At 36.8% G+C, this 23,644-nt stretch overlaps 1 protein-coding gene across 2 annotated transcripts in view; it reads left to right on the top strand.

The window, feature by feature from the left end:
• HECW2 (HECT, C2 and WW domain containing E3 ubiquitin protein ligase 2) overlaps positions 1 to 23,644 on the top strand; it is a 149,950-nt gene that overhangs the window by 2,466 nt on the left and 123,840 nt on the right. The window contains exon 2 of one of the 2 annotated variants that reach the window (XM_085227671.1): positions 12,968 to 13,052. The exons of the other annotated variant lie outside the window; for it this stretch is intronic. The gene's annotated coding sequence lies outside the window, so the exon portion shown is untranslated. The remainder of the gene's footprint in view (positions 1 to 12,967; positions 13,053 to 23,644) is intronic. 2 annotated transcript variants of the gene reach the window in all.

Genomic DNA, 23,644 nt, shown 5'->3' with positions numbered 1-23,644 from the left:
ATTCTAGCTGCTGTTCAAAAATACAGATGCTTTCACAAGAACTGGAAATAAGCCTGTGTGTTGGCACTCTGGTGCTAATGACCCGAGGTATTTGTCTAACCATACCTGGGCTCTTGCAGGCTGAGAAGAATGTGATCAGCTATTCTTATTATAAATTTATATTTGAGTTTAATGTCTTCAGGAAAGCTCTAGCTCCTTTCTGCTGATATTGAATACATAGGATACGTTTTATACAGAAAGTGATAGGAGGTCTCTGTGATGTTCTACTGTGGCATCTTGTTTGTGGACAGTTGGAAGGTCAGTGATGTTAAGAAAAAGGTTGAAGATGCCTGTTTCTGCAGCTGTTAGAATAAAAGCAGTGATAAAGCTTCATGTAGCATGGACAAGTGCTGCTGGGACACCTCTGTGTGGGTTGAGATCATTGGCTCTTGTCCTCAGGTGTTCTACCACCCTTGGCAATGATGGCTTTTTGATATCTAGAGCACTGGGTGATTGTGATTGGGGTATGGAGACTGAAAGGTGCCTGGACTGCTAACTTCGTTTTGTAGAAATCCAGTTTTGAATGGAATTGGGCCTCCCTTCTGGAATGTGTGTAAGGCAAGCAGGCTCCCATGATACTACAATGTTGTTGTATTCATAGAAGAGTTGAAGTAACACTTTCTAAGAATCACATGTATTAGAAGTATACAGGTGATATGTTGAGGGTAGCACAGTAGCTTGCTCTCTTCTGAGCATCTTGGTAAAACTTCCTGTTGAGGTCTGCAGACAGGTTGTGAATTCTGGACTCTTAATTTGAGATGTACTCACTTGTGCTGCAAATGTACGTAGAATCACAGAAACACCAAGATTCGAAAAGGCCTACAAAGCATCCAGTCCAACCATCCAACCGTCACCAATAGTTCTCGCTAAACCATGTCCCTCAACACAACATCCAAATGTTCCTTGAACGTGTTTCAGTCATTCCCTCCAGCGTTTTGGAATCCTATTATTTGTTTTGATAATGTTGAAATTAGGCTTTGAAGTTCCCCAGACAGGGTGTATGAATTTAGATTCCCAGGCAAATGGCTGGTTATTGTCTTCATATCTTTCTGTCTTACGTGGGGAGAGATGTTGATTTTTACCATGATACACTAATAGAGTATTGGAGAGAAATCCAATTTGGATGTAGATGGTTATGATTACTATCCTAATCATTTTTGTCTTGTTACATTTACAGTTTTGTCACAGCTTTTTTTAATTATTATTATTATTTTTATGTTTGAAGAGGGCTGGTATTGTAATAATTGAAATTAATTTGCAATTGGGATGTGAGCCCTCTGAATCGTGCATTCTTTGTCCAAAGGATCTGACCAGTGTAGTTAAGCCTTAATTAGTGGTGAAAATGGTGCGCTTTGTCTGTTAGAATTACTGGGGAAATACCAAAAGGTGGAGGCTTGGTGGTGGTTTGAGTGGTTGGCTTGGTAGATGGAGGGGGCAGTATAGTAAGTCACTGTGTCATAATTAGTAGCTTGGATTTTTATTCTTTGTATTAACATTGGAAATAATCTGAAAAAGCCCTTGTAAATAATGAACAGAATGTTGAAACAGTTGTTGAGCTCATGTTTGTTTGTACTGCTGTACAGCAAGTCAGGAGATGAGCAGAAAACCTGTGGAGTTATTTGGATAGTTCAGATTTTCTAGTTCCGATTTCATAAGGTGCATGCCTCTGTTTCTCTGAGAAGTTTCATGTACACATATATACTTTGACTTTGCACTTCTAGTCACAAGAAGTTTAATAATACTGTTGGTGTGTCTTTGCACCTCATATTGACCACCAGAGAAAGATGTGAGGCAACAATTAAAGTTTACGTGATGAGCCCACCTAAATATTGCATGGAAGACAGTCAGATGCGTTTTGTTAAGTGCTGTGGTGGCCAGGATCCATTGGCTAGGATCCACCTGAAAATCAGATTAAAAGTTTCTGTGCTTGACAAATACACTGTCATTAGTTTAAAAATTCCTTGGAGGCTGGTATCATAATTAGATGAGTCTGAAGTATCCAACAGTAAAATTCACTTTCCTCCAGGAACGGCAAATAGAATCTTAAAAAATAAAATAAAATGGATTGACTGATTTCTGTCAGAGGGAGGAACCATGGTAAGAAAGAGGTTTGCCAGGAGTGAATGCAGCAGCCAAAGCCACGGCTGCCTGTGGTCACAGGGCAGACCAGCTGGGAGATCCATGAGAATCCTGCTTGGAATCAGCCCCACAGGTGATCATTTGTTAGATGCCCGTATTGAGGGCTTTACTGAGTTAGATGTCAGAGATGCTGAGTATTGGTAAAAATAGCAGCAAAAGGTTTTAGGAGCTGTGACTCCCTTTGGATCGTGTTTGTCACAAAAATTTATTCCCATCTTTATGTGCTTCTTTGTTCCCTCAGAGTGTGAAATTCATGGTTCTAAGCTGTAGTGTTTCAACTTCAAAAGCAACACATGCTGAGCTGCATATTTTCTTTATTTAAAATTTATTTTAAAATGAGTTATTCTGCTTGGTTGATCGTGTTATTCTTCTGCAGCACTACTGATCTGAATCTCTTTTTCAAGCTTGTAGTTGGGGAAAATAGTTATTTCTCTCACAAGAAATAACAGAGTGGAGATTGTGAACTCATCATCTCTTTAAAATGTAACCAGAGCCACATAAAAACTATTATTTATGCTTCTGACTGATTGCTCTAATAAAGATGTCTACATCGTCTACATGAACATAAATATTGTCATCAAAGAAATAATTTCCCACGTATTTGTACTGGATAGGGAAGTTATGAACCTAGCTGTGGTGGGCTCTGTGAGACATTTAAACTGGGGGTAAGTCAGGCTGTGCTGGTACTGGCTGTCTGAGCAGGCTCACAGCCTCACCTCGGTCCTGCCTGCCATCACAGCTCTGTGCTCATCAGTGGCTGCCTGCTGAGCTTTTGGCCAGGGTCAGCAGGGCCAAACCAGGCATGACTCAGGGAAAGCCACAGACTGGGGACTATATACATATGTATGTAAATATACATTCACACGTGTATACATTGTCTCACAGAACAAATAGCTTCACAGTTTCTTTTCTCACTGGTGGCAGGTGACAGGACAAGGGTAAGCGGTCTCAAGTTGCACCAAGGTTAAGTTTAGGTTGGATATCAGGAGAAACTTCTTTACAGAAAAGGTTGTTGAGCACTGGAACAGGCTCCCCAGGGAGGTGGTTGAGTCACCATCCCTGGATGTGTTTAAAAACCACTTGGATGTGGTGCTCAGAGACATGATTTAGCGGAGGGTTGTTAGAGTTAGGGCAGTATGGTTAGGTTGTGGTGGGACTTGATGATCTTTAAGATCTTTTCCAACCTGAGCAACTCCATGATTCTGTGTCTTGCCGAGTGATGTCCATTTGCAAAAATGCTTGTAAGCCTGTGTAGCAAAGTATCAGAACTAGAATAAATGTCAGAGTTCATAGTTGTTTTACATTATTTGTTTGTCTCAAATGCTCACCTGGTAATATCTGTCTGTAGCTGTGATGCCACTTCTGTTTCATTTTCTAAAAAGTGTTTTAAGTTCCTTAAAATTTTAGATCTTCTTGAAAAACATAATTTAGACCTCGCTCAACATCTAGAGACATTACATTAACTTAGATAAGTGTGTATTACAGACCTGTTCTGAAGCTGGTTAAGTGTGTGTATTGTTGGGCTGCTAAGTGTGACAGGTTCATATTTTTCATTATAAAACTTGGTTAATGTGGGGTGCCATTGCAAACACAGTGGTGCTGCTTCTCAGAAGGTGTAAATTGTCACACTCCTTAGAGTTCCCCAGAACTATTAGAATTTCCAGTTCTTAGCATAGTTTAAATGTCACTGGTTCAGTTGCACAGAATAGCTGAATGTATTTAACTTATATATATACATGTGTGTGTATGTACATTTGTTTCCCCCTTGGACACTGTATTAAATGCACCAAGTACAGCAATTTCTGGAAAACTTATTTTTCTGGTGTTCATTTATCTAGGCCTAATAATAAGGTTGAGATTCTAAGAGGTGGACTAATGCTGATTAAAATTTTTTCCTTTATTTTACTAAGTTTAATTTGGGTGGTTCTTTTTGCTTAACTGTATCGAGGTTGGTTTCACATTAGTTTTGCCTTGCAGGCTAGAACACATTCATTCCAAATGAAATCCTTTGGCTTTTAGAAGAAATTCTTCATAATGATGGCAGTAGGGCTGCCCAGAGGAGCTGTGGATGCCATCCCTGGAGGCTTTCATGGCCAGGTTGGATGGGATGCTACTCAGACTGACCCAGTGGGTGGCAATCAGCCCATGGCAGGGGGTTGGAACTGGATGAGTTTTATGCTGTCTTCCAGCCTAAGCCATTCTATGATTATATAATTTTTGAAACTGATTCACTGTTTTGAAAGAATTTTTTGGTTTTGTGTTATTTGATTTTCTGTTAAGACTGATATTAATACTGACTGTATGCAAAGACATATAGCTAGAAATCTCACATTTATGCCTATTAATAGGGAAAAATCTTTGGTTTAGATGCACTCCAAAGATTCCTTTAGTTTTATTTGTCTTGATTGATTTTGGCATGTTTGCCTCATTGTGATAGGAAAAACACCGACTGAAACAGCTGCTAAGGTTGTAAGAATGTGAAGTCCAGAGATGTGTACCTCTCTTAAGGCTTGCTTTATGCTTTTCTCAGTTTACAATGATAGTCTATTTTCTTTGAAGAAAACCTAATCCTCAGCTTTTGTGCCTCTTGCTGTGTCTCCTTTCCAAAGTTTGTGTTACTGCTTTTACCAAATAAGTAATTTTCTTTCCAATACTTTAGTAAAGATCCACCTAAAAAAAGGGGAGATCCACCTAAAAAAAGTGAGACTGCTGTGGGGAATAAAACCACAAACTCAATTATTCAATCTGGAGAAATAGAGATACTTTTCCTCAAATCTTTCTCTGGATAATTTTTGGTTTTGTCTCAGCTTCTAAAACACAGAAACATTTCTGAGAGATTTATGTGATTTTTGAAATTTTTGATATTACATCCCTTTATTAATGCATAAATGGTGGCTGACTGTACATTAAACTGCCTTTTTTGACTAAAAATGTATTGATTTTTTTATATATATATACATATATATGTAAAAATATATATTGATATGTGAAATAATATAGAAATAATAGTTGTAAGTGTGAATTATGAGGAATTCAGTATTCTGAATACTTAAGATATAAGAAAATCCTGGAACAAGTAATATATCTGAACTTCCTTTCTAGAGGAAAAACATATTGACTTAGTCTCTTTGCTGATCATGTGTTGTTTGGAAAACATGGCAGTGTTGAAAATGTAGAAAGTTTAGCTTTCTACTGAATATGTTTCATGGCATGAGATAGGCTGTAGCAAGCCTTATTTGTCAAATAATTATTTTGATCTGCGTCCACGACTCTAACATCAATTAATGAATGCCTACTCATGTAAGTAGCTCCCTGAAAAATCGGTATTATAATCGTTCCAGGTTAATACAGAATCGGTTGTGAAGTCACTCTCTGCCTCCATGTTGAGAACAGTAGGGTCAAGGAGGTTAGAATCTCAGTGTTGCTACAACTGATTCTGATCTTCCTGCTGTTGTGCATGACATATCTTGGTTCCTCCTCTATCCAAAATACATTTTAATTGTAAACCTGATTAATTATCACTTACTTTCAGGCTGATAACCTGAATCCAATAAAGGGCGTTGAAGTCTAGATGTGGTGTCTTCTAAGGGAGGAGAAATTAAAGAGGATTTGTATTCTGTAGAAAAGAAATGAGTTTTCTCAATGAGTTCGATACTTAATGATTTAAATATAACGCTACTGTGGTGGTTTGGTTTTGTTTTTTTCAGTGCTTCTAAACTTACTGAGGTTTACTAAAGAAGGAAAGAGCTGTAAGCCTGTTAGAGATAATGTAAATGGGCATAGCTCTTAATTGGGCTATTCTTGAAAAAGCAGGCCAAATGTAGTTTAAGTGGATTAAATGAATATAGTCTGCTTTGTTCAATGCATCTGATCAGTTTTTCCTTCAATCTGTGTAATGCAAGTTTAAGAATACTGTAAAATGTACTTTACTAGAAAAATAGCAAAAATATTAGATGTTATGTTCAAATTTGCTGTGTATGAGAAAAAAACTTTCCAGTGTGAATATTTTACTTTCCAAGTTTCCTATGAAATGGTTTCTTCATTAGCTGTTTGTATGATTTCATGTACTACCTTTGCAAAACTCCAGAGTTTCGTCCAACTGGACTTGATTAAAGGCATTTTGTCTCATTATATGCATATGATTATATTTTGCATTTTCTATAGCTTTTCACTTAAAAGTTGAAAAGCATTGTGTCTACAGTGCATGTATCTTTGATTCTTCTTGTTGTTAGGTATTGGGAATTAAATATTGTGATCTCTAGAGTGTAACTGTCCTGGGCTGCAGTTAGCTGGTACTGCTTCATTTTCACCCAAAGTGAAAATGTGGTTTTCTTTTACTTATTATGAAACTTTCCTATCTTATCATTCTTATTATCTCAGAATACTTTTTCTTCTGATTTCCTTTCTTCACTGATTTTTTTTTTTTTTTTTTTCCCCTCACTCTCAGTTTCTCACTCATTCACATTCTTTATTTTTTTTGACCTTGGGTTCACTGCAGTTCTCATCACTGTAGCACCTCCCCAGGCCTTCAGTGATTTTGGACTTCTGCAGTTCTCTGCTTACACATCCATTCTCACAGTCTTGGCTGTTCTTTTGTTTAGTGAGGATGGATGCCTGAAGTTTGAATGTCCTTAATATTTTTTTTTAATAGGCATTTTCTAGCATTGAGGATTGTGGCTATAAAGTGAGGCATGCGGTGAGGATTCAGCTGGTCCTTAGCAGGTGACATGGTCACCTTTTCAGTCAGTTGCTGAACTCTACCAGAGCTCTCACTTCTCTGAAAAATATCCTTTGTGAGAAACGAGAAATACATTCTTGTCAGAGAAGCTCCCATGCATCAGAAAAGGATGGCACATGGTAGCTTCTGCTTTCACCTCCAACAAGTCTAGTGCGTTAGCAATAAGGAGGAATGTTCACTTGAGCTTTTTTCCATCTCTTCCACAAATGAAAAAAGCGATGCTCTCTTTCAAAATATGCAACAAGGCAGATGGAGCAAGGAATGACTGGGATCAATTTACGTGTCAGTTGGTGCAGGTGTGTATAAGTTTTTATTGGTTGGCATGTTACGGCTTTTTCAGAGAGCTGAGCCATAGGAGATTAAGATTAATTCATGGGGTTTTTTTAGTGTCTTCAGAGAGTTAAAAATACAGCCCACGCACATCATACCAATTTTAGGTTAAGATACATATATTTATTTATTTTTTTTTAGCAAAAACATGACATTGTAAAAGCCATTTATGAGCTGAGAACGAATTTATAAGGTTGTAAAAATGCTTCTTGCATACAATGATTTCAGATCACCACTCTGGAAGTACTCCTGTGATGCTTTATTAGTTTTTAAAAAGTAATTTTATCAGAAGCAAGGGCTGTGAGTAATAAGTAAACATCAGTGATACATTTGTTCTTATGCAGATTGCAGATTGCAAAGTGTTGCAGAAATAGTTGCTGCATGCTGGTGATGCTTCTAAGACTCCGAAATAATGAAGGCACTTTTCTGTCAGGACAATGATGCTTTAGAACATGTGCTCATTGAACAGCTTGACACAGGTAATTCTATTTACTTGAGATTTTGGGGAAAATATCATCCCTCTGCCTGAAACTGATTTGTACTTCCGCTTTTTTATTAGCTTTGAATATTTATGATCTTCAACAACACTTAGAAATTTTAGATGGGCTAAAGGCTGTCATTACTGAACCTACTGAAATATGCTTTTGTCTAAAATTCTGAATTTTGACCCAAATCAAATGCTTTTGGCTTTCGTATCTGATAATCTTTTAGGGCAGCTGCTCAGGGAGACCTATTTAGGAAGTAAATGTATAAGGGTTTCCAGTCATTAGCTTCTATCAGTCTCCTTTGTTTATTCAGTCTGTCTGGATTTATTCACTGCACTTTCACTGTGCTTGTTTTATCTGAAACATAAATTTGTAAGCCATGGGAAATTTCTGTTGAACTTGGTGAGAATTTGGCACTGGTAATACCTAATGATCTGCAACTGTTTTACCCTGCAAAATAACATACCAGGTATATAATTCACAGGAAAAATCAGACTGTAAAACTAGAATACCCGTATTCTTTCTTCTGGGAATCTGTGGAATTTAACAAGCAGTTTCATGGGATATGAACAGATTCTTTCAAAATCTAAGATGCAAGTCACAGTTTCATTGTAAATATTTGTTACATCTTGGTATTTAACGCTCGTTGCTGTACAGTTTCACTCTGCAGCCAATTAACAGCTTGTTTTCACTGATACTAACGCATTCAGAAGAAATCTTTGTTTTATGGAAGGAGGAGGAAAACAAAAATGCATGTAAAAAGGCAATTAAGTATTTACCCTTAATTTTGTCTGGAAGAGATGCTGGGAGTTACATAAACTGTGTGTTGGATGTGCATCCATTACTGGTATAAACCAGCAGTCTGTGACTGTAAAATGTGCTATGGTGAAAGGCAGATTACCCTGTATAAATGCCTTGCATTTCAGCATGAGATGTAAGATACAGGAAGTAAAATAAATACTAGATAAAAGAAGGAAATGTCAGAACTGGCATGGATGCAGTTAGAGGGTGAGTTTCTTGGTACTATTATCAAGGATTGTGTTTTTCCTTTTTTTTTTTTTTTTTCCTATTGTGATCAAAATAGCTGCAAAATATCAAATTAACAGTTGCATTAAAATAGGCTGCCTGCTAGTTGCTATACAGTTACTACTTTTTTCTTCCCAGTTTTCTTTCTTTGCCACTACTGAACTGTGGAGAGGAAATGCCTACTGTTCCAAGAAGTTGGTATAAGTACAGGCAGGCAATTGGGCATTTCCGGGAAATCACTGACCCATGTCTGAAAGTGGCTGCACATCAGCTGAAACACCTTGTTGTCCACGTGCACACTCCTAGTGCTTTATGAAAGGGTTCTTTCTCAACTACCTTGGGCATCTTCAGTTTGGTCAGTTAGTTGGTTTTCAGATAAGCTGCACTGCATGCTGAAGGTGATCCAAGATGGACTTGAAACTTCTGCTTACTTTTGATAAAGAAAAATTCCACCTGCCAGATTTTTTCTGACTTTTCACCTTCCCTTTGCAAGCGTTAAGTGTTCAGCTGAGAGCAGAGATAGTGAGAGACTGCAGGTAGAAAGGAGAGCTCCGAAGCAGTTTTCTTCTAGCATGTGAGTGGTCATGAGGGGCCTTGAAGTGCAACCACTGTACTACAGGAGCCGGCTGAGTGACTCAGCACCCCTTTGCTTGTGGGTGGTAGAAAAGAGCTGATGGGGTGGGGGTGTGTGCGATGTAGTTAGGACCTGGAAAATCTAAAAGAAGATAAATGAATCGGTGGAAGGGAATTTTGAAAATGAAGTTCAATAAAATGGATTGATTCATGAAAGACTAACAAAAACAACGTAAAAGCATTGGGATTGTTAAAAAGGGTAGGAATTAAAGCAAGATTAAGTTTTTTGCAAAGCTTAGTGAATCCATGTGACTTAGTTGGTTTTCAGTAAGATCCTGGAATGAAAGCTGTTTTTAATAACATGTACCTTATTGCTTAACTTTGAAAGGGAAACTGCCATTATTTTGGTGATGTGACTGCTGTTGTGGTTCAGGAAGAGTCTTTGAGATAATATTATTTTGAAACTTGTAACTATGCTACAGTATCTTACTTTGTTCTTCCTATGCTGTTTAAGGGGGAGAGGAAGAAAACTGAATAGACTTCTTTATTATGGAAAAATAATAATGAGAAGAATAGTACAGATGTCTGTAGAATCACGAAAAAAAGTGGGGAAACAATAGAAATTTTCTTTTATTATTTCAGATAATGTAAAAGCTAGGAGGCATCTAGCAAAATGACCATGAAACAAGCTTAAGGAAAAGAAAGCATAACTAACTTGTCATAAAGTATTGTGGGAACCAAAAATGTGTGAATTCCATTGTAACAACACTTGTAAATGCTTCAGAACAGTTCACCAGTGGGGCAAGATTTGGGAGTGATAGTGGAAATATATAGCTTAGACTGTGAGCTGATATGACTTGGGGGAGGGTGAGGGGGGACAAATGGGCTTTTAAGCATGGAAATTCTTTTTTCCAACTTGAGACGACAGCACCAATGTCTGAAACTAAATACACTTTGAAAATAACAGCTGTGACTTTGACTAGTTAGATCAATTTCCTACCAGTAGGCTAATCAGGTACCTGAGAGAGGGTGTTCTTTGAGACCATAGGGCTGTAACTGATACCAGTAATTTCCTTTTCTTGCTTGCAGACTGAGTTTACCTCTGTATTTGTGAGAGATGTATCTGGGAGAAAGATTAATGTAATTGTGCTGCTGGTGCATTTTAGTTCCTCCTCTTCTATCTATTTACTTGATCTCTGCTTATTAAGATTAATGAAGCTGGTATTAGATCATTCAACATATATTTTTCAATTTATGTGCATACACACGCACACACACACACACACATATATACTGCCTCTTCATAGGGCAGATGCTAGGACAGGACAGACAACTCTTGCTTTTTGCTGATTGCTGAATTTCTGACTTGTGTCCGGTTGTGGAATTGATATTGTTGTCAGAGTGAGAACACTGAAAGTTACAGGGCAAGTTTACAATGTTTTATAGTTATTGTATCTGAACTTAATGACTGTTGTTGTGTTGTCCTGTGATTTCCAGAGGATAATTAGATGGCCTGAAAATTTTGAAGATACGAGAATGGTGGGTGATGCTTCAGACATGCTAGACACCCTTGATGTTTTCTCTTATTAGGTTGCTCATGATAGCCCATGTGCTTAAGATTTCAAGGATGTACTAAACCTATGGTTGTGCTCGTGACCAGTTCTTAGAGGAAAACTGAGAAGGCTGAGGGGAAGAAGGAGGAGGCAGAATGTAACTGAAAATCAGTGGGATTGTTGGTTCCCCAACACCACCTTTTAAAAATCCCCAAACAAATATTTACGCTTTACTTTCAGTGTGGAGGCTAAATGATATTTGCATTGGAAATACCTTTTTATATCAGTGCATTCCGGCAGTCGTTCTGCGTAAGGCAAGACTTTCCTGGTAGACAAAAGGTTTGGATAACTGAATCACATTTCAGCCCACTGACAATTTGCAGGTGGTACAATGGCTGCTCTTCCAGAAAACAGTGACTCATCATGACCTGCAGAAGGGCAGAGCTGTAGGTAGAATCACACTGTGGGAATTTTTAGTCCAACTAAGTAATACATCTGTAGTTCCTCCCCTGTAATGTTTTATGGGCAATTAAATACAATATTTTGTTTCAATAAATATTATTCTTTTCCAGAAGAAATGTCAGGCTTCTTAAAATGCCTCTGGATTCACTGAGAGAAGTTTTTTAAATGCTTTATACAGTTCAATGTGATTGCTTTATGAAGTGATTCAGAATAAGCAAAAAGTTTTATGAGGAAAAACTGTATGAGGTCAGTTTATAAGGTAAACTGACTCAGCAAAAAATCAGTAGCTACTCTGCTGGGAAGGAAGATTAGTAGGAATATTTGTACTCGTATTCATGAGCCTGCCCACTTACAGTGCTATTATGACTTAAGAAAACCTTTTCATGCTGAGGTAGGGGAGAATTGTTGTATTGCAAATTGTCTTTGCTGACAAATCTTGCTTTCCTTTTTTGTTAGTTTTACAAGCAAGCAATTCAGCCTTTGGGTGGCTCTAGTGATGTAACTTTGGGGCTTCATTTCTATTTAAAAAAAAATTATTATTGTTTCTTAGCTCGTAGACCTGTGGAGGTGAGACACATACATAAAGCAAGCACTGTGGGAAGTCAGGTCTTGTCAATTAGGGTATAAAGAATAATATATTATTCTAAATAAGAATATTATATATATATATATATATATATATATATATATATATATATATATATATAATATATATATATATAATATATATATATATATATATAATATATATATTCTAAATAAGAAGGTATAAAGGGAGGTAAATCACAGCTAGAAATTATTTGCTAAATTGCCATTTAATCTGTTGAAGGGTTTCCAGGACTCTTTGTTACTGGGATTTCGATTTTATTTAATAGACAAAAAATAATTAAGCAGTGCAATTCCTTATTATTATTTCTTCTGGTTTTATGTTTCTTCATTTCAAATGATGGTTTTGTGGACTAACAGCATTGCACAGTAGTTTTCTATTTCAAAAACAGAGAAAATGGGTTCTGGTTACAGAGGCACAATATATTGTTCATATAGAGTAGTGTGTTTGGATGTTAATGTAAAGGCAGACTGAATAAAAGTCTTATATTCCCAAACTGTGAATCTGCTATTGTCACTGTCAGAGAATACAGTATTTCGTTTGGTCAAGAATCAGTCACACCAAAGCCAATGGTATTTGACTTGGATTCTTAAATTTTAAGTACGTTGATGTGTGCATTTAGCTATTCCATATATTGAATCCAGTATGTAGTATTTAAAATCATGTTTTCTACCTACAGTGGATCACCTTAGGGAAAAGCCTGGTGTAATATATAATAGTAATATAGAGTATATGTATTTCTGGTTCTGTAAATACATTGTTACACATCCTTGACTCTAATCTAGAAATGTTCAGTCTAACAAATTTCTCATCACTGGCTGTGATTGAAAGAGGCAAGTTCGGACCTCACTAAATTCCCTGGTTGACTTCAGAGGCATTTAGTTATAAAAAGGAGATGGAAAAGAAACGTTGGAGTTCATCCAGCATGTGACTGTAATAGCCAATTTGTTTGCTTAGTGTGCACTATATAATGTGTTCATTTTTGAAAACTGAATTTAGCATTTTAACTTCTCAGGATCACCTACTCCAGAACCCAATATAACATTGGCTCAAATATGGGAGGACTGTGTCATGCTTCTTTTCTTCAGGGCACATCTTAGGTATGTAGGAAAAGCTGATAACTGTATGAACTTGTGCTAACAGCGTGACTGTACTAGGCTTGTCTTTAAATTTACATGTGAGTAGCTGTTTAGGAAAACGTGTATGTTTAATTATCTGCTAGAGACATGTTTGCATTTTAATGTCTTTATCAAGCATTTATGTTAATAATAGTTTTCTGAGCAAGAAATTGTGAGAAGGAATTTACAAAAAATAATTTTCTTTTGCAAAAGGAGAAATAAATGGCTTAATAAGCACCCTTGGCATTTGGACACTAGGTCTGATGCACTTTGCAGGAAAAAAGATGGTTTTAGTTTAAGTATTCAGATTTAGTAATTTAGTTTAACACTGTTTCATAAGAAGTAAGTTTTCATTGTAAAAAAAAGATTTTATATGGTATAATTGATCTCTAGTGATGAGATGGGAAGTACAAAGCAAAAGTTAAATTTCATATGTGATTCTGATAAAAAGGTATTACGCGCTGAGAGGATATTGCGCGCTTCATTTTGAACCTTATTCTCTCAGACTTTTTCCCTTATTTTCTTATGAATGCTACAGCCAGAGGCTTAGTGCAGAGCAATAGTTTTGCATAATCTGTTTTTATTCAGAATTGAGTCATGTATTTGAGGTGTAAACGTCAGTGGTGTTACAGCAGACTCTGGCCACAATGAAGGAAGATGTTGTCCTTGTCCTGAAAAAAGTTACCAAAGAATTATAGGCCACATTTGAGCAAAATGAAGAAATCTGACTTCATAGTGTTTCGTAGTAGAGTATATTTAAGAAGATGAAATCCCAAATCGTCCTTGTATTGAAGCATGTTTCTCAGTTCGTCTTGGCAATAGAGAAATATAAAGTAATCCTTTATTCGGCTCCCTGCTCGCCAGCCAAATCACACAGAAAAATGCAAAACAAAGATCTGACTGGGTGAGATAATCCATTCCTACATCAGATCTGGCAATTTGTTTTATTTCATCCAAGTGATGTGTGCTTCTTTAGATATCTATTTAAAGCACTCTATATGTCACCTCAAAACACATTACCAAGGAACATGATTTGGGTTGTAAGAGATACCGCCTTCTCCCTGTGGCTCACAAAGAACCAGTCAAAGATGAGACTTGCAGAAATAAACATTCAGGCCCCAGAAAGAAAAGTTAATTTCACTCTTTTCACAAACTTTATATAAATTGTTCCATTCATTGCACGTTATGAAATTAAGTTCTGCCTGATGGTAAGCCCTGCATTTTTGCCCTCATCTTTCCTGGTAAACTGCTTCACCATTCAGTTGCAGTCAGTGCTTGGAAATTGCGGAATTTTTCAAGGTTGAATTTAATCTAGCATTAATTGTTAGCCACTAGATCCTTTTGCATTGTTATCAGCAAGGTGAAAAGGTCTTGCTACCAGATCTCCTTTTCAGTAAGTGCTTATGTATGGTAATCAAATGACCTCTCAGTCTTCTCTTCAGGTAGCTAATGTAGACAGCGCTGCTAGAGACTTCAGAAATGGAAAAAATAGAGGAAAATAAATGGTGAATTACTGTGAGAGCAAATGTGAGACACATTGCAAATAGGATGACATTTATGAAACATGTTGGGAACATATATGCTTGAGGAAAAAAAACCATAAATTTGAATGTATCTTCGTTATATAGCAAACTTGTAAACAGCATCATAGGAAGGCAGATTGGTAGGCGTGCTACCTGGATAGACTCTCACAGAACCTTTAACTCCTTCCACAGTGAGTGCCCTGTATTTCCAGCATGTCATACCACTTATGCCTACCCAACATTATAAGCAGCTCCCAGAAGTTTCTGAATGTTTTTTCCACTTTAGTTACAGAAAACTTTCTGAGAAAGCGTGAGCAGACCGTTAGCTCCTTTCTCAGATACTTGAAGTCTTTCATGATAAGTGGGAACAGTACCTGGCATGACCCATGGTGCCAGCATAGAATTTGGCCAAACACTGTACTGCAATTTTCAATGACTGCCTTTGAAGCAATTGCTGTGAACAGGAGAGTTTTAATGCAAACTTTCTGCTCTGTCAAGATGCTGGGAATGATGATACTGTTCTTGAAATGAGTATTTAGGATGCTGATAGAATTAAAGCCATGTGTTTGTTTTGTAAAACAAACAAAACTGCTACCACTTACAAAAAAAACAGCAAAAAATAGGAGAAATGTGTGTTCTGCTTTTGTGCCAGAAAATATTCTGCATGAATAACATGGATAGCTGTGGTCTGTTCTCTGTTTCTTGGCTCAACTTTAGGACACCTCAGGATGCACGTATGTGTACATACTGTCTGGCAAAATATACTTTCCAAGTGTTGGAAGAGTGCATATAACCCAACTGTGTGTGTAAACAGACCAGTGCACACACGCAAATTCAAGGCTCAGAGAGGACATGCAATGTTTGATCTTGCATGGACACCAGAAGAATGTCAAATATTGTCCTGGCCAGGAAGGCTTCATGTATTGTATGGTCTACTCTTTTTGGTATAATATGCAGCTTCTGAGGAGCTGAGGTGCAGGTCTGGATGTGTAGGTTCTCCAGTCTGGGTCATTTTGTCCTTGGAATCTAATTCTGTGGCAATTCCTATATCTTTTAGGATCAGGATCTACGTTTTAATACAATTATTGTCATTTGTCCTTTTCTCACATATTTTTTCTACTTTCCTTTCTGCTTTCCTCTACTTGCCCTGTCATTCCTTGAACTAGCTTTCCTTGTGTGTCATTTTAGCATTTGCCAGTTATTATTAGCTCCTGTCCTGTTGATTTAACTTTCTCATTTGAAAAAATGCAACTCAGCTAATGTTGTCTGGAAGCAAGCCAGTAGCAGCTGAAAGATAAGTGGAAGCCAAGTCTACCAAAGTTTCCTGATTTTTAGATGGAACTACCCAACTGGAATCTCATCAGTTTGAGCATTTTTGCTTGATGCCAGCTGGATTTGGACTCTGATTTATTTGTTTTTAAAATTACTGTGTTGGAAGATGTTGGAGTAGTGAATATATCCAGCATCACTGTAAAGATAAACTTTAATTATCTTTGAAATTTTGTGTGTGGAAAATATACTGACCCGAACTTGGATGAAAGAAGGGAAGGAGGCCAATTTTTTCTTCTAAAATTTCCCCTTCACTATAGCTGGTTCTCAGATTTTCAGTCTGGTATTATGGGTCATTGATGCAGCTTTGCTAAATATTGGAGTCCTGGGTTTATTTGGGAGTGAGGAAGGTTTCTGAAACCTGTAAAAAACAAACAAAAAACTCCTGTTTCTTCTCTTTCCTTTTTCCAGGTAGGAATAATGTTTAACTATGTGCTTAGTCACATAGTCACATATAGACACAGTCGATAGTAAATTCATAAGAATTTCTGAGTAAATACAACAGACAGTGAATCAATCAAAGTCACTCTTGTGTTAGGTTCTGCTTTTCCTGCTGCCACTGATGTGGCTTCTAATCCTTCAAAAATGAGGTCTGCTTCTTTTATCACCAAGATACCAGATAATTGTTTCTGTCACTATCTTTCTTCATTTTCTTTCTGCTTCCTTTCATTGAATGAAAATCTATACTACCGTCACTTCATGTTGTATTAATCTTAATTTTATGTTGTTTTTTCATTTTGGAGAGGTTTGTCATTCTGTGGCATTGATCTCATTTCTCAGCTTTTCATCATTTCAGCATTTATTGAGGCTTATGGATGGTGGTATTGCAAGTACAGCTTCAAAGTCTAAACACTATATTCTGAGTTAGAATTTAACCTGAAACAGTATTGTTCATCCTGAGGAAAGGACTTACACATTGGTTTGGAGAGCTGTGTTCTGTATCCAGATTTTCTGATTGACTCTTCTCTACCATTTGCCGAGTTTCAATGATACACATCTTCATTTGGGTACCCACTGCACACTCACCAGTCTCAGGGTTTTGGTTTCTATGTTTAGATTCTTCCTAATTATTTCCCATTACAGTTTTGTTTGTTGTTCTAAGCAGCCAAATTCTAGATCCCAAATATTACTTTCAGTAACTCTGTGCGTTCTCTTGCTGCTGGCATAAATGCTTCACAGTTCCTGCATCACTGAGAGACAGAATTGCAATCAGCGTAATTAAGACTAGTTGCACTGTTTTTTAGGGTAGAAGGCATTTATTTTGTGGAGTGATGGTTGTGTAGTAGTTTGTGTGTGAGCGCTTATTGGTGGAAGAATGTGGAATGTGTGTTCCTTTACAACACTGTTAAGCTTTTTTACTATAGTTAAGTCTTTAAACAAAACAAAAAAGTTGCAGGATTAAAATTTTTGGAAACATATGCCTGTCTCCTTCGTGGCAATGAATTTCATCCTGCCTAAGTAGGTATGAATTACCTCCTGAGATCTCTTTTAACCTATGATTCTGATAAATTTTATTAAGGATACAAAAAAAGAAGCCTCACAAATAGAATTTAGTTAAGGCCACAAATTCAGCTGCCTGCTTTACGCAACATGTGTGACTAGCCAAGCACTTCCATCTCCAGAGTGGCCTTATTTGTGAATCTTTGCATATCTCTTTTATGTAAAAAGGCTTGCACAACTGGCATTCAGTACGGCATGGCTGACGTATTGTACAAGGAGGCAGTGCTTCAGGATGTCGTGTGTAATATTTTTTCTTGTTACAGAGAGAAGATAGAAGAAAATAAAACAATCGCTGGTCAATTTAGAGAATTGTAATTGACACATACTCTTTTCAGGGCTGAGTGGGTAGATGGCAAGAAAATGTTATGAATGGTTTCTGCAAGTTGGAGCTTTGAAGATTTTTCCAAACAAAAACATTTTCTCAGACTGTAAGATGTTCTTGGCCTTTTGTAAGCTTACTGAACACCAGGAAGCTGCTAAAGACTGAAAAAATGCTAGTAAAGGCTTCTGCTTTGCTAAGAAAAAAGTTGGCCTTCTATCTGTGCTTTTAACTGAGTGCTGTTGATTGGAGGGAGGATGATCAGAGTGTTCATCTTGCAGACAGTGTAGCCGTTCACCTGCAGAGAAAAAGATGCCAGTTTGTTCCTTGGATCAATACACAAGTTTCCACTGCCTTGTTGAGAGCCCACTGCTTACGAAAGCACAGGCACCAGCAAATCTGTGATTGCTCTGAGACTCTACTGTGCTTCTTATTTCATTTTCTTTTTAAATTCTCTTTTGTTTACATTCTCCAGGGCAGGAATTGTTTCTCATTCTGCCTATGTAGAACACCTTGCTCGATTTCTACTTGGGGACATTGCTCGTTATCTTAACACATGAATAAAGCAACTCTAAGTAGGTGCTTGGAGGGTACCAGGAACTTCAACTGTTTGTTCCTGGAGTGTCAGAATGATTTTTTTCAAGTCCACTGAAGTTGGATAGGTCATTCTAAATTAACTGTAGCCTTTCATGAGAGCATCCAAATAGGGAATTTGACAAAGTAGATGCTTACGAATATTCTAGTCAGTATAGATTTTGCTTGACTTTTTTTTTTTTTTTTTTTTTTTTGGTAGTGTAGGCCATATCTCCCAAAATATCCTGGCCATCCAAGTTTTGGCTTTTACCTGTTAGAAGACACGGCTGCCTTTTTAAAATTCTTATGATTATTTGAAAGTTTGCTCTCGCTGCCCAGACTGCTGCTATCATGCTTCTGTGTCTGTAAGGGATTGGAGAAAGGAATGTTTTTCCTGATATGTCTGGCTCCATGCTAAGTGAAGGCTTGTGTGCAGTCCCACAGGTATGTGGTGTGTGTACCACTTCAAGAATGTATGTGGACTAGCAAATTTTGAGGTAGCTTTTCAATCAGAATGCAAATTAAACCTTGAAGGTTGTATTGTTTCCTACAATTTGTCATGGCTACAGGCTATGAAGCTTGAGATGCGTGAAGATGAGATTCTATCATGACTTCTGTATAAACAGGTAAGTTCACCTTTGAAAACATGGAAAAAATATTGTGCTATCAAAATCCCCATGCTTCTGAAAGCTCAGTGAATTTAATCAGTGTTGAAGAAATCTAATTCACTTTTGTAATATATATACAGCATTAATTCACCTTCCCACTCTTTTTTCTACTTTCTGTTAAAATCTAAACAGTTCAGGATTTTGTAAGTTAAGTTTCCATGTCAGTAGTTTGAGAGTGCAAGTAAGGAAGCCGTGGAAAGAATTTCTCAGTACAGAGCAGTAGTCTTTTCTCAAGCAAAATCTGACAGATTATTCAGGACTACCTCTGTTTTTTTGACTGTCATAAGGGGCAGCCAGAACTGAATTCTGACTTGGAGTATAGTACAGCATATCCAAATGCAAGAAAAAAAGGTCATTCTCACAGAGGTAACAAGAGAAGTATGAGGTCTTTGTTGAGTATAAGTTGGCATGACTCTATGGAAAATGAGTTAAGCTAACCTTTGTTTATGCCAATATACCTACTCTTAAAATACAGCTAAAAGCTATTCTTAGAAATCATATAAAAGGTTTTCTTGCTTGTCAGCAGAATTCTTTAGTTTTGCCTTTCGATTTTTAAACATTTTGAATCAGTTTCTTTTTATTCAGACAACTTTATTTCCACATATTTTTACCACATGTGGTGAAACATTGTTTTTGTATTGTATAATATTTTGCTCCAGTACTACATGTTCAAGGGAGGTCTTTATTTTGAGGATTTCTTTTTCTTACATAGTGACGATGTATCCATGATACCTGTCTGTTTTCATGTAGGTTTTTTGTAGGTTGTCATTGTTACAAGTACCAGTGAATGCAGATATTATGGTGACTTGCTAGTGACAAATGTGTAATCTGTAAGTGTCACTGGAATATTACAGAATCACAGGCTTCATAAATACATAGATCTGATAGAGATTGCAACATCATCTTGTGAATGTTATTCACAAAATGATTATTATTAGCATATGGTAAAGGTTGAAGATTGATAAATGGTTTTATAATGTAATTCCTGGCAATGCAAGTAATTTGTTTTTTGAAAGTAACAGTAGAAGAGTGATGTAGCACCCATCACAAGACTTTATGTATTAGTCACTTGCTGAAAGTGGCTTTCCATTTAATTCTGGAATAAACAGGTATGCTATATCTGCTATATCAAATGTGATAAATGTATTGGAAATGTAGGGTAAAATCACATCCCTCTTGATAGAAACAAATTCTTAGTTCTCCACAAGTGTTCTTATGAGCCATGGAAATAATCCTTTTGTTGGAGAAATGACATAATGTTGTAAGAGATATTAACTTAAACACTTGTAAGTATTTTTGGAGCTTCAGCTCTAACAAATGGCTGTTTTGAGCTCCTTTTTTTCATCCTTGTGTTGGTGGTTGTTTTTTGTATAAAATATTTAGGAGTCTGTATCCACGTACCACTGAATTTGAACACTTAGAGTTTTGTCGAAGTGCTGCATACAGATTGTATAAATTAACATCATGACACATTAGTAAGCGTGGGTCCATGTCTTTTTGTTAGAAGAGTTGAACTGGAGCAAGGAATTGTATTTGCAAACTTCTTTGAAGCGTCAGGGTCAGAATGAGGCAATACAGTATTCCTGCAGTGGAGTGGAATCCTTTGAGGGAAGACGTGAAATATGAAAAACATTGATCATTGACGCATTGGCTGTGTACAGTTCCATTACATTTTAATTATTGATTTAGTTAAATGTTTATATTTGAGGTGTAAAAGAAAAATCTTCAGTGGTGGTAATCTTCATTCATATACTTGGTGTTTGTATAAATATGTGTATATATACGCACACGGTTTCACTGTGATAGGTGTACATATACATATATGTATGTGTGTCTGCACAACACAGGCATCCTTTCCATTTTTCAACAGAAAAACTTAAATGTAGAACTGACACAAAAATCAGGTATATGCCAGCTCAGGTTGCCTTGGTTACTGGGGAACTTGAGTCTTTTCTGGACTGTTCACTAAGTATAATTTACTGAAAGGGAGAAATGCATGACTATTTTCCTAACAGTTTTGCTCATACATTGTTGTGGGACCTCAGAGCTCATTGTAGCTAATAATTCATTTCCAAGTCACTGATGCTAAATTCATGAATGATTTACTGTCTGCAGCAGGAGAAGCTGCATAATTTAAGAACAGCGTTGAGTAAGGATGGCTTTCTGCTGGTTGCAGCACACATCCGTGCATAAAAGAGCTTTATGGTCACATTGATTCTTCTGTGGTGGGGAAATACCTTTTGGAAGTTGGAATTTAAGTTGGTGAGCAAAAGATACTGAGCGGAGTGTTCCCTCCTGAGCATGCCTGGTGCTGTGCAATTTTATTTTCCCAGTGACTGCAAAAATATTTCTGTTTTACAGATATTCACTGTGACTTGAAAAAATAATTGTAGTTACTGTTGGGGAAAAAAACTGCTAAATATATTGAGACAAAAATAGAGAATGTCTTACTAGGGAGAGTTTGTCAGTCTTTCCAAATGAGGCATTTTAGATTAGTTTTGCTTTATTTTTGGCTAACTTTGCTGGTCCGTGAGGGCATCACTGATAATTTTATCAAAGTGAATGCTTTGGGAGAAATAAGACCATGTACTTTTCTTCATTTCTTGGTATGTGAAAAGATCCCATAAGAAATTGGCTGACCTAAGATGGAAACAAATCTGCCTTTTGCTTGCTTTACTGCTGGGAGATGTGTCATTGCGAATGCTGGAAGGGCTGTGCAATTAGCCTTAAACTTACATGATCTGTTTTTATTGCATCAGAATCCCTCAGGAACCTCCATTTGATCACCACAGTAAGTTTTACGATTAGAAGCATGGAAAAATGTTATTCCTGTATAGTCTTTGAGAAGATTTGAGATTGTTGTCTTTAAGAAAAGAAACAAATAAAGGGAATGCAAGAAACATTGAACATCGAGTGTGTTTCGTGACTGCAGTTGTGTAATCCCAGGTCTTTATCATACTCTCACAGCGTGAGCAGAAGAGTTTGGGCAAAGTAGTGATGTGATCAGGGCAGGGCCACCTCTTAGCCAGCAGAAGCTAAGCCAGCAGCACCTCACTGTCTTCCAAGCTGGTCTCTCAAGAAGGTTAAAGAAGAATAGTTCTTGGTTGATAAGAAGCTGTTGTAAAAAGAACGGGTTTCTCCAAATAAGTAAAGTGAGCTTTGTGATTTTTTTCTAAGTGTGTCACTGAACATACATTTTCTTCTATTACTCTTACTGATTTGCAGACATGGACCTGTCTGTGTCAAATCTGCAAAGATTTTCAAGGATAAACATTTTGGGAAAACACAAAAAGCAGTTGCAAAAAACTTATTCAAGAAACTTTATCAAAGGGATCTCTTGCTCTCCTTACTGGCTGTCTTTGGTTGTGACTTATGGTCACCCCAGATATGGGTGCTTTTACCTGGATGTTGGCCATATTTTTCTGATTGGTATTTTCTCTTTTCTTAGTTGACTGTGTCCATTGCAAAGCACATCACCCTGTTGTGTTTAATAACTTAACTGAACGGTTTGTGCATATAGCTTTAAAATGGCATGCTTTGCAGTATTCTGATTATTTTTTATGTTCCCTGACATGCTTCCTTTGTTAGACAATGAGTCACAAGCTGTCTCATCCTACTAATAGCTTATTTTAATTTTTATGTCTACTTTTGTAAATGTACTGTATTCAGAAGTACTCTACTTCTTTTAAATGCCTAATTATGCATCTCGACGAGGTTTTATTAGTTTATTTACCTGACTGCATTCAAATTGTACAAATTAACAAAAAATTTGCTAATAAAATCCTCTGCTTATTGGAGGGTGACAGTTGTTCTTTTAAGTGTGTCGTGGCTTTGGATAAGAGTATTCCTGGCAGAGTGGCTTGTGCATAGTTTTGTCATCAAGTTTTACAAACCTGATGTTGAGTCACTGGTAACAAGATCAACAACATGAACTTTGACAATACCCTTCACTCTTTTTTCATGTGTGGTTCGAAAGTTGTTTTAAATACTCACATAGTTAAGAGCAATACAACAGTAACACCATTCAGGTACCATTTAGGAAAGGTATTATTATGGATGCTTTGAAGGAAAGGTGAGGAGATCTTGGTATGGCAGTTCTCAGCTGAATATCTTGGGAGGTTTTAAACCCTTTCCTTGATGTATTGTACTTTGAAAGATGTTTCAGGGTTCGTTAAGATGATGTTGACACATTCTGAAAGGAATCTTGAAGTAGCGAAGAAAGAACTTATTCTCAATCCCGGAAAGTAACGAAAAATCCATTTTGAAAGTAGCCATATTTATGGTTTTTGTATTCATTTAACACAATAACATGAAAACTGGAGATTTATTCTTGGGACTGTGATTATTTCAGAAATGTCATTATACACAGATTACCTCTGACCAGTTCCTGCCTCTATTGTATCTTATTTTTGATTAAGATTGAGTTAGATATAAAATACATGTTGCATTTCCAGTGTATTACCTAATTCTATTTTCATCAAAAAACAATTGCCTGTTACAAAATACAGGGTGTAAATACCATTGTGTTGACTATTTGAAAATGATAATGCTTCTTTTTATAAAAACAAAGAAACAAAAAATGAAAACAAAATCAAAAAACACAAACTCACCGCAAACCACAAAGAAACTGTTGAATGCCTATCAGGAAGTTGATTGTGTGAA

Source organism: Meleagris gallopavo, chromosome 7 (assembly GCF_905368555.1).
Source record: "Meleagris gallopavo chromosome 7, MGAL_WU_HG_1.1, whole genome shotgun sequence".
Classification (NCBI taxonomy): Eukaryota; Metazoa; Chordata; class Aves; order Galliformes; family Phasianidae; genus Meleagris; species Meleagris gallopavo.
The sequence above is the reverse complement of the archived record's forward strand: the minus strand, read 5'-3'. Positions and strand labels throughout refer to the sequence as shown.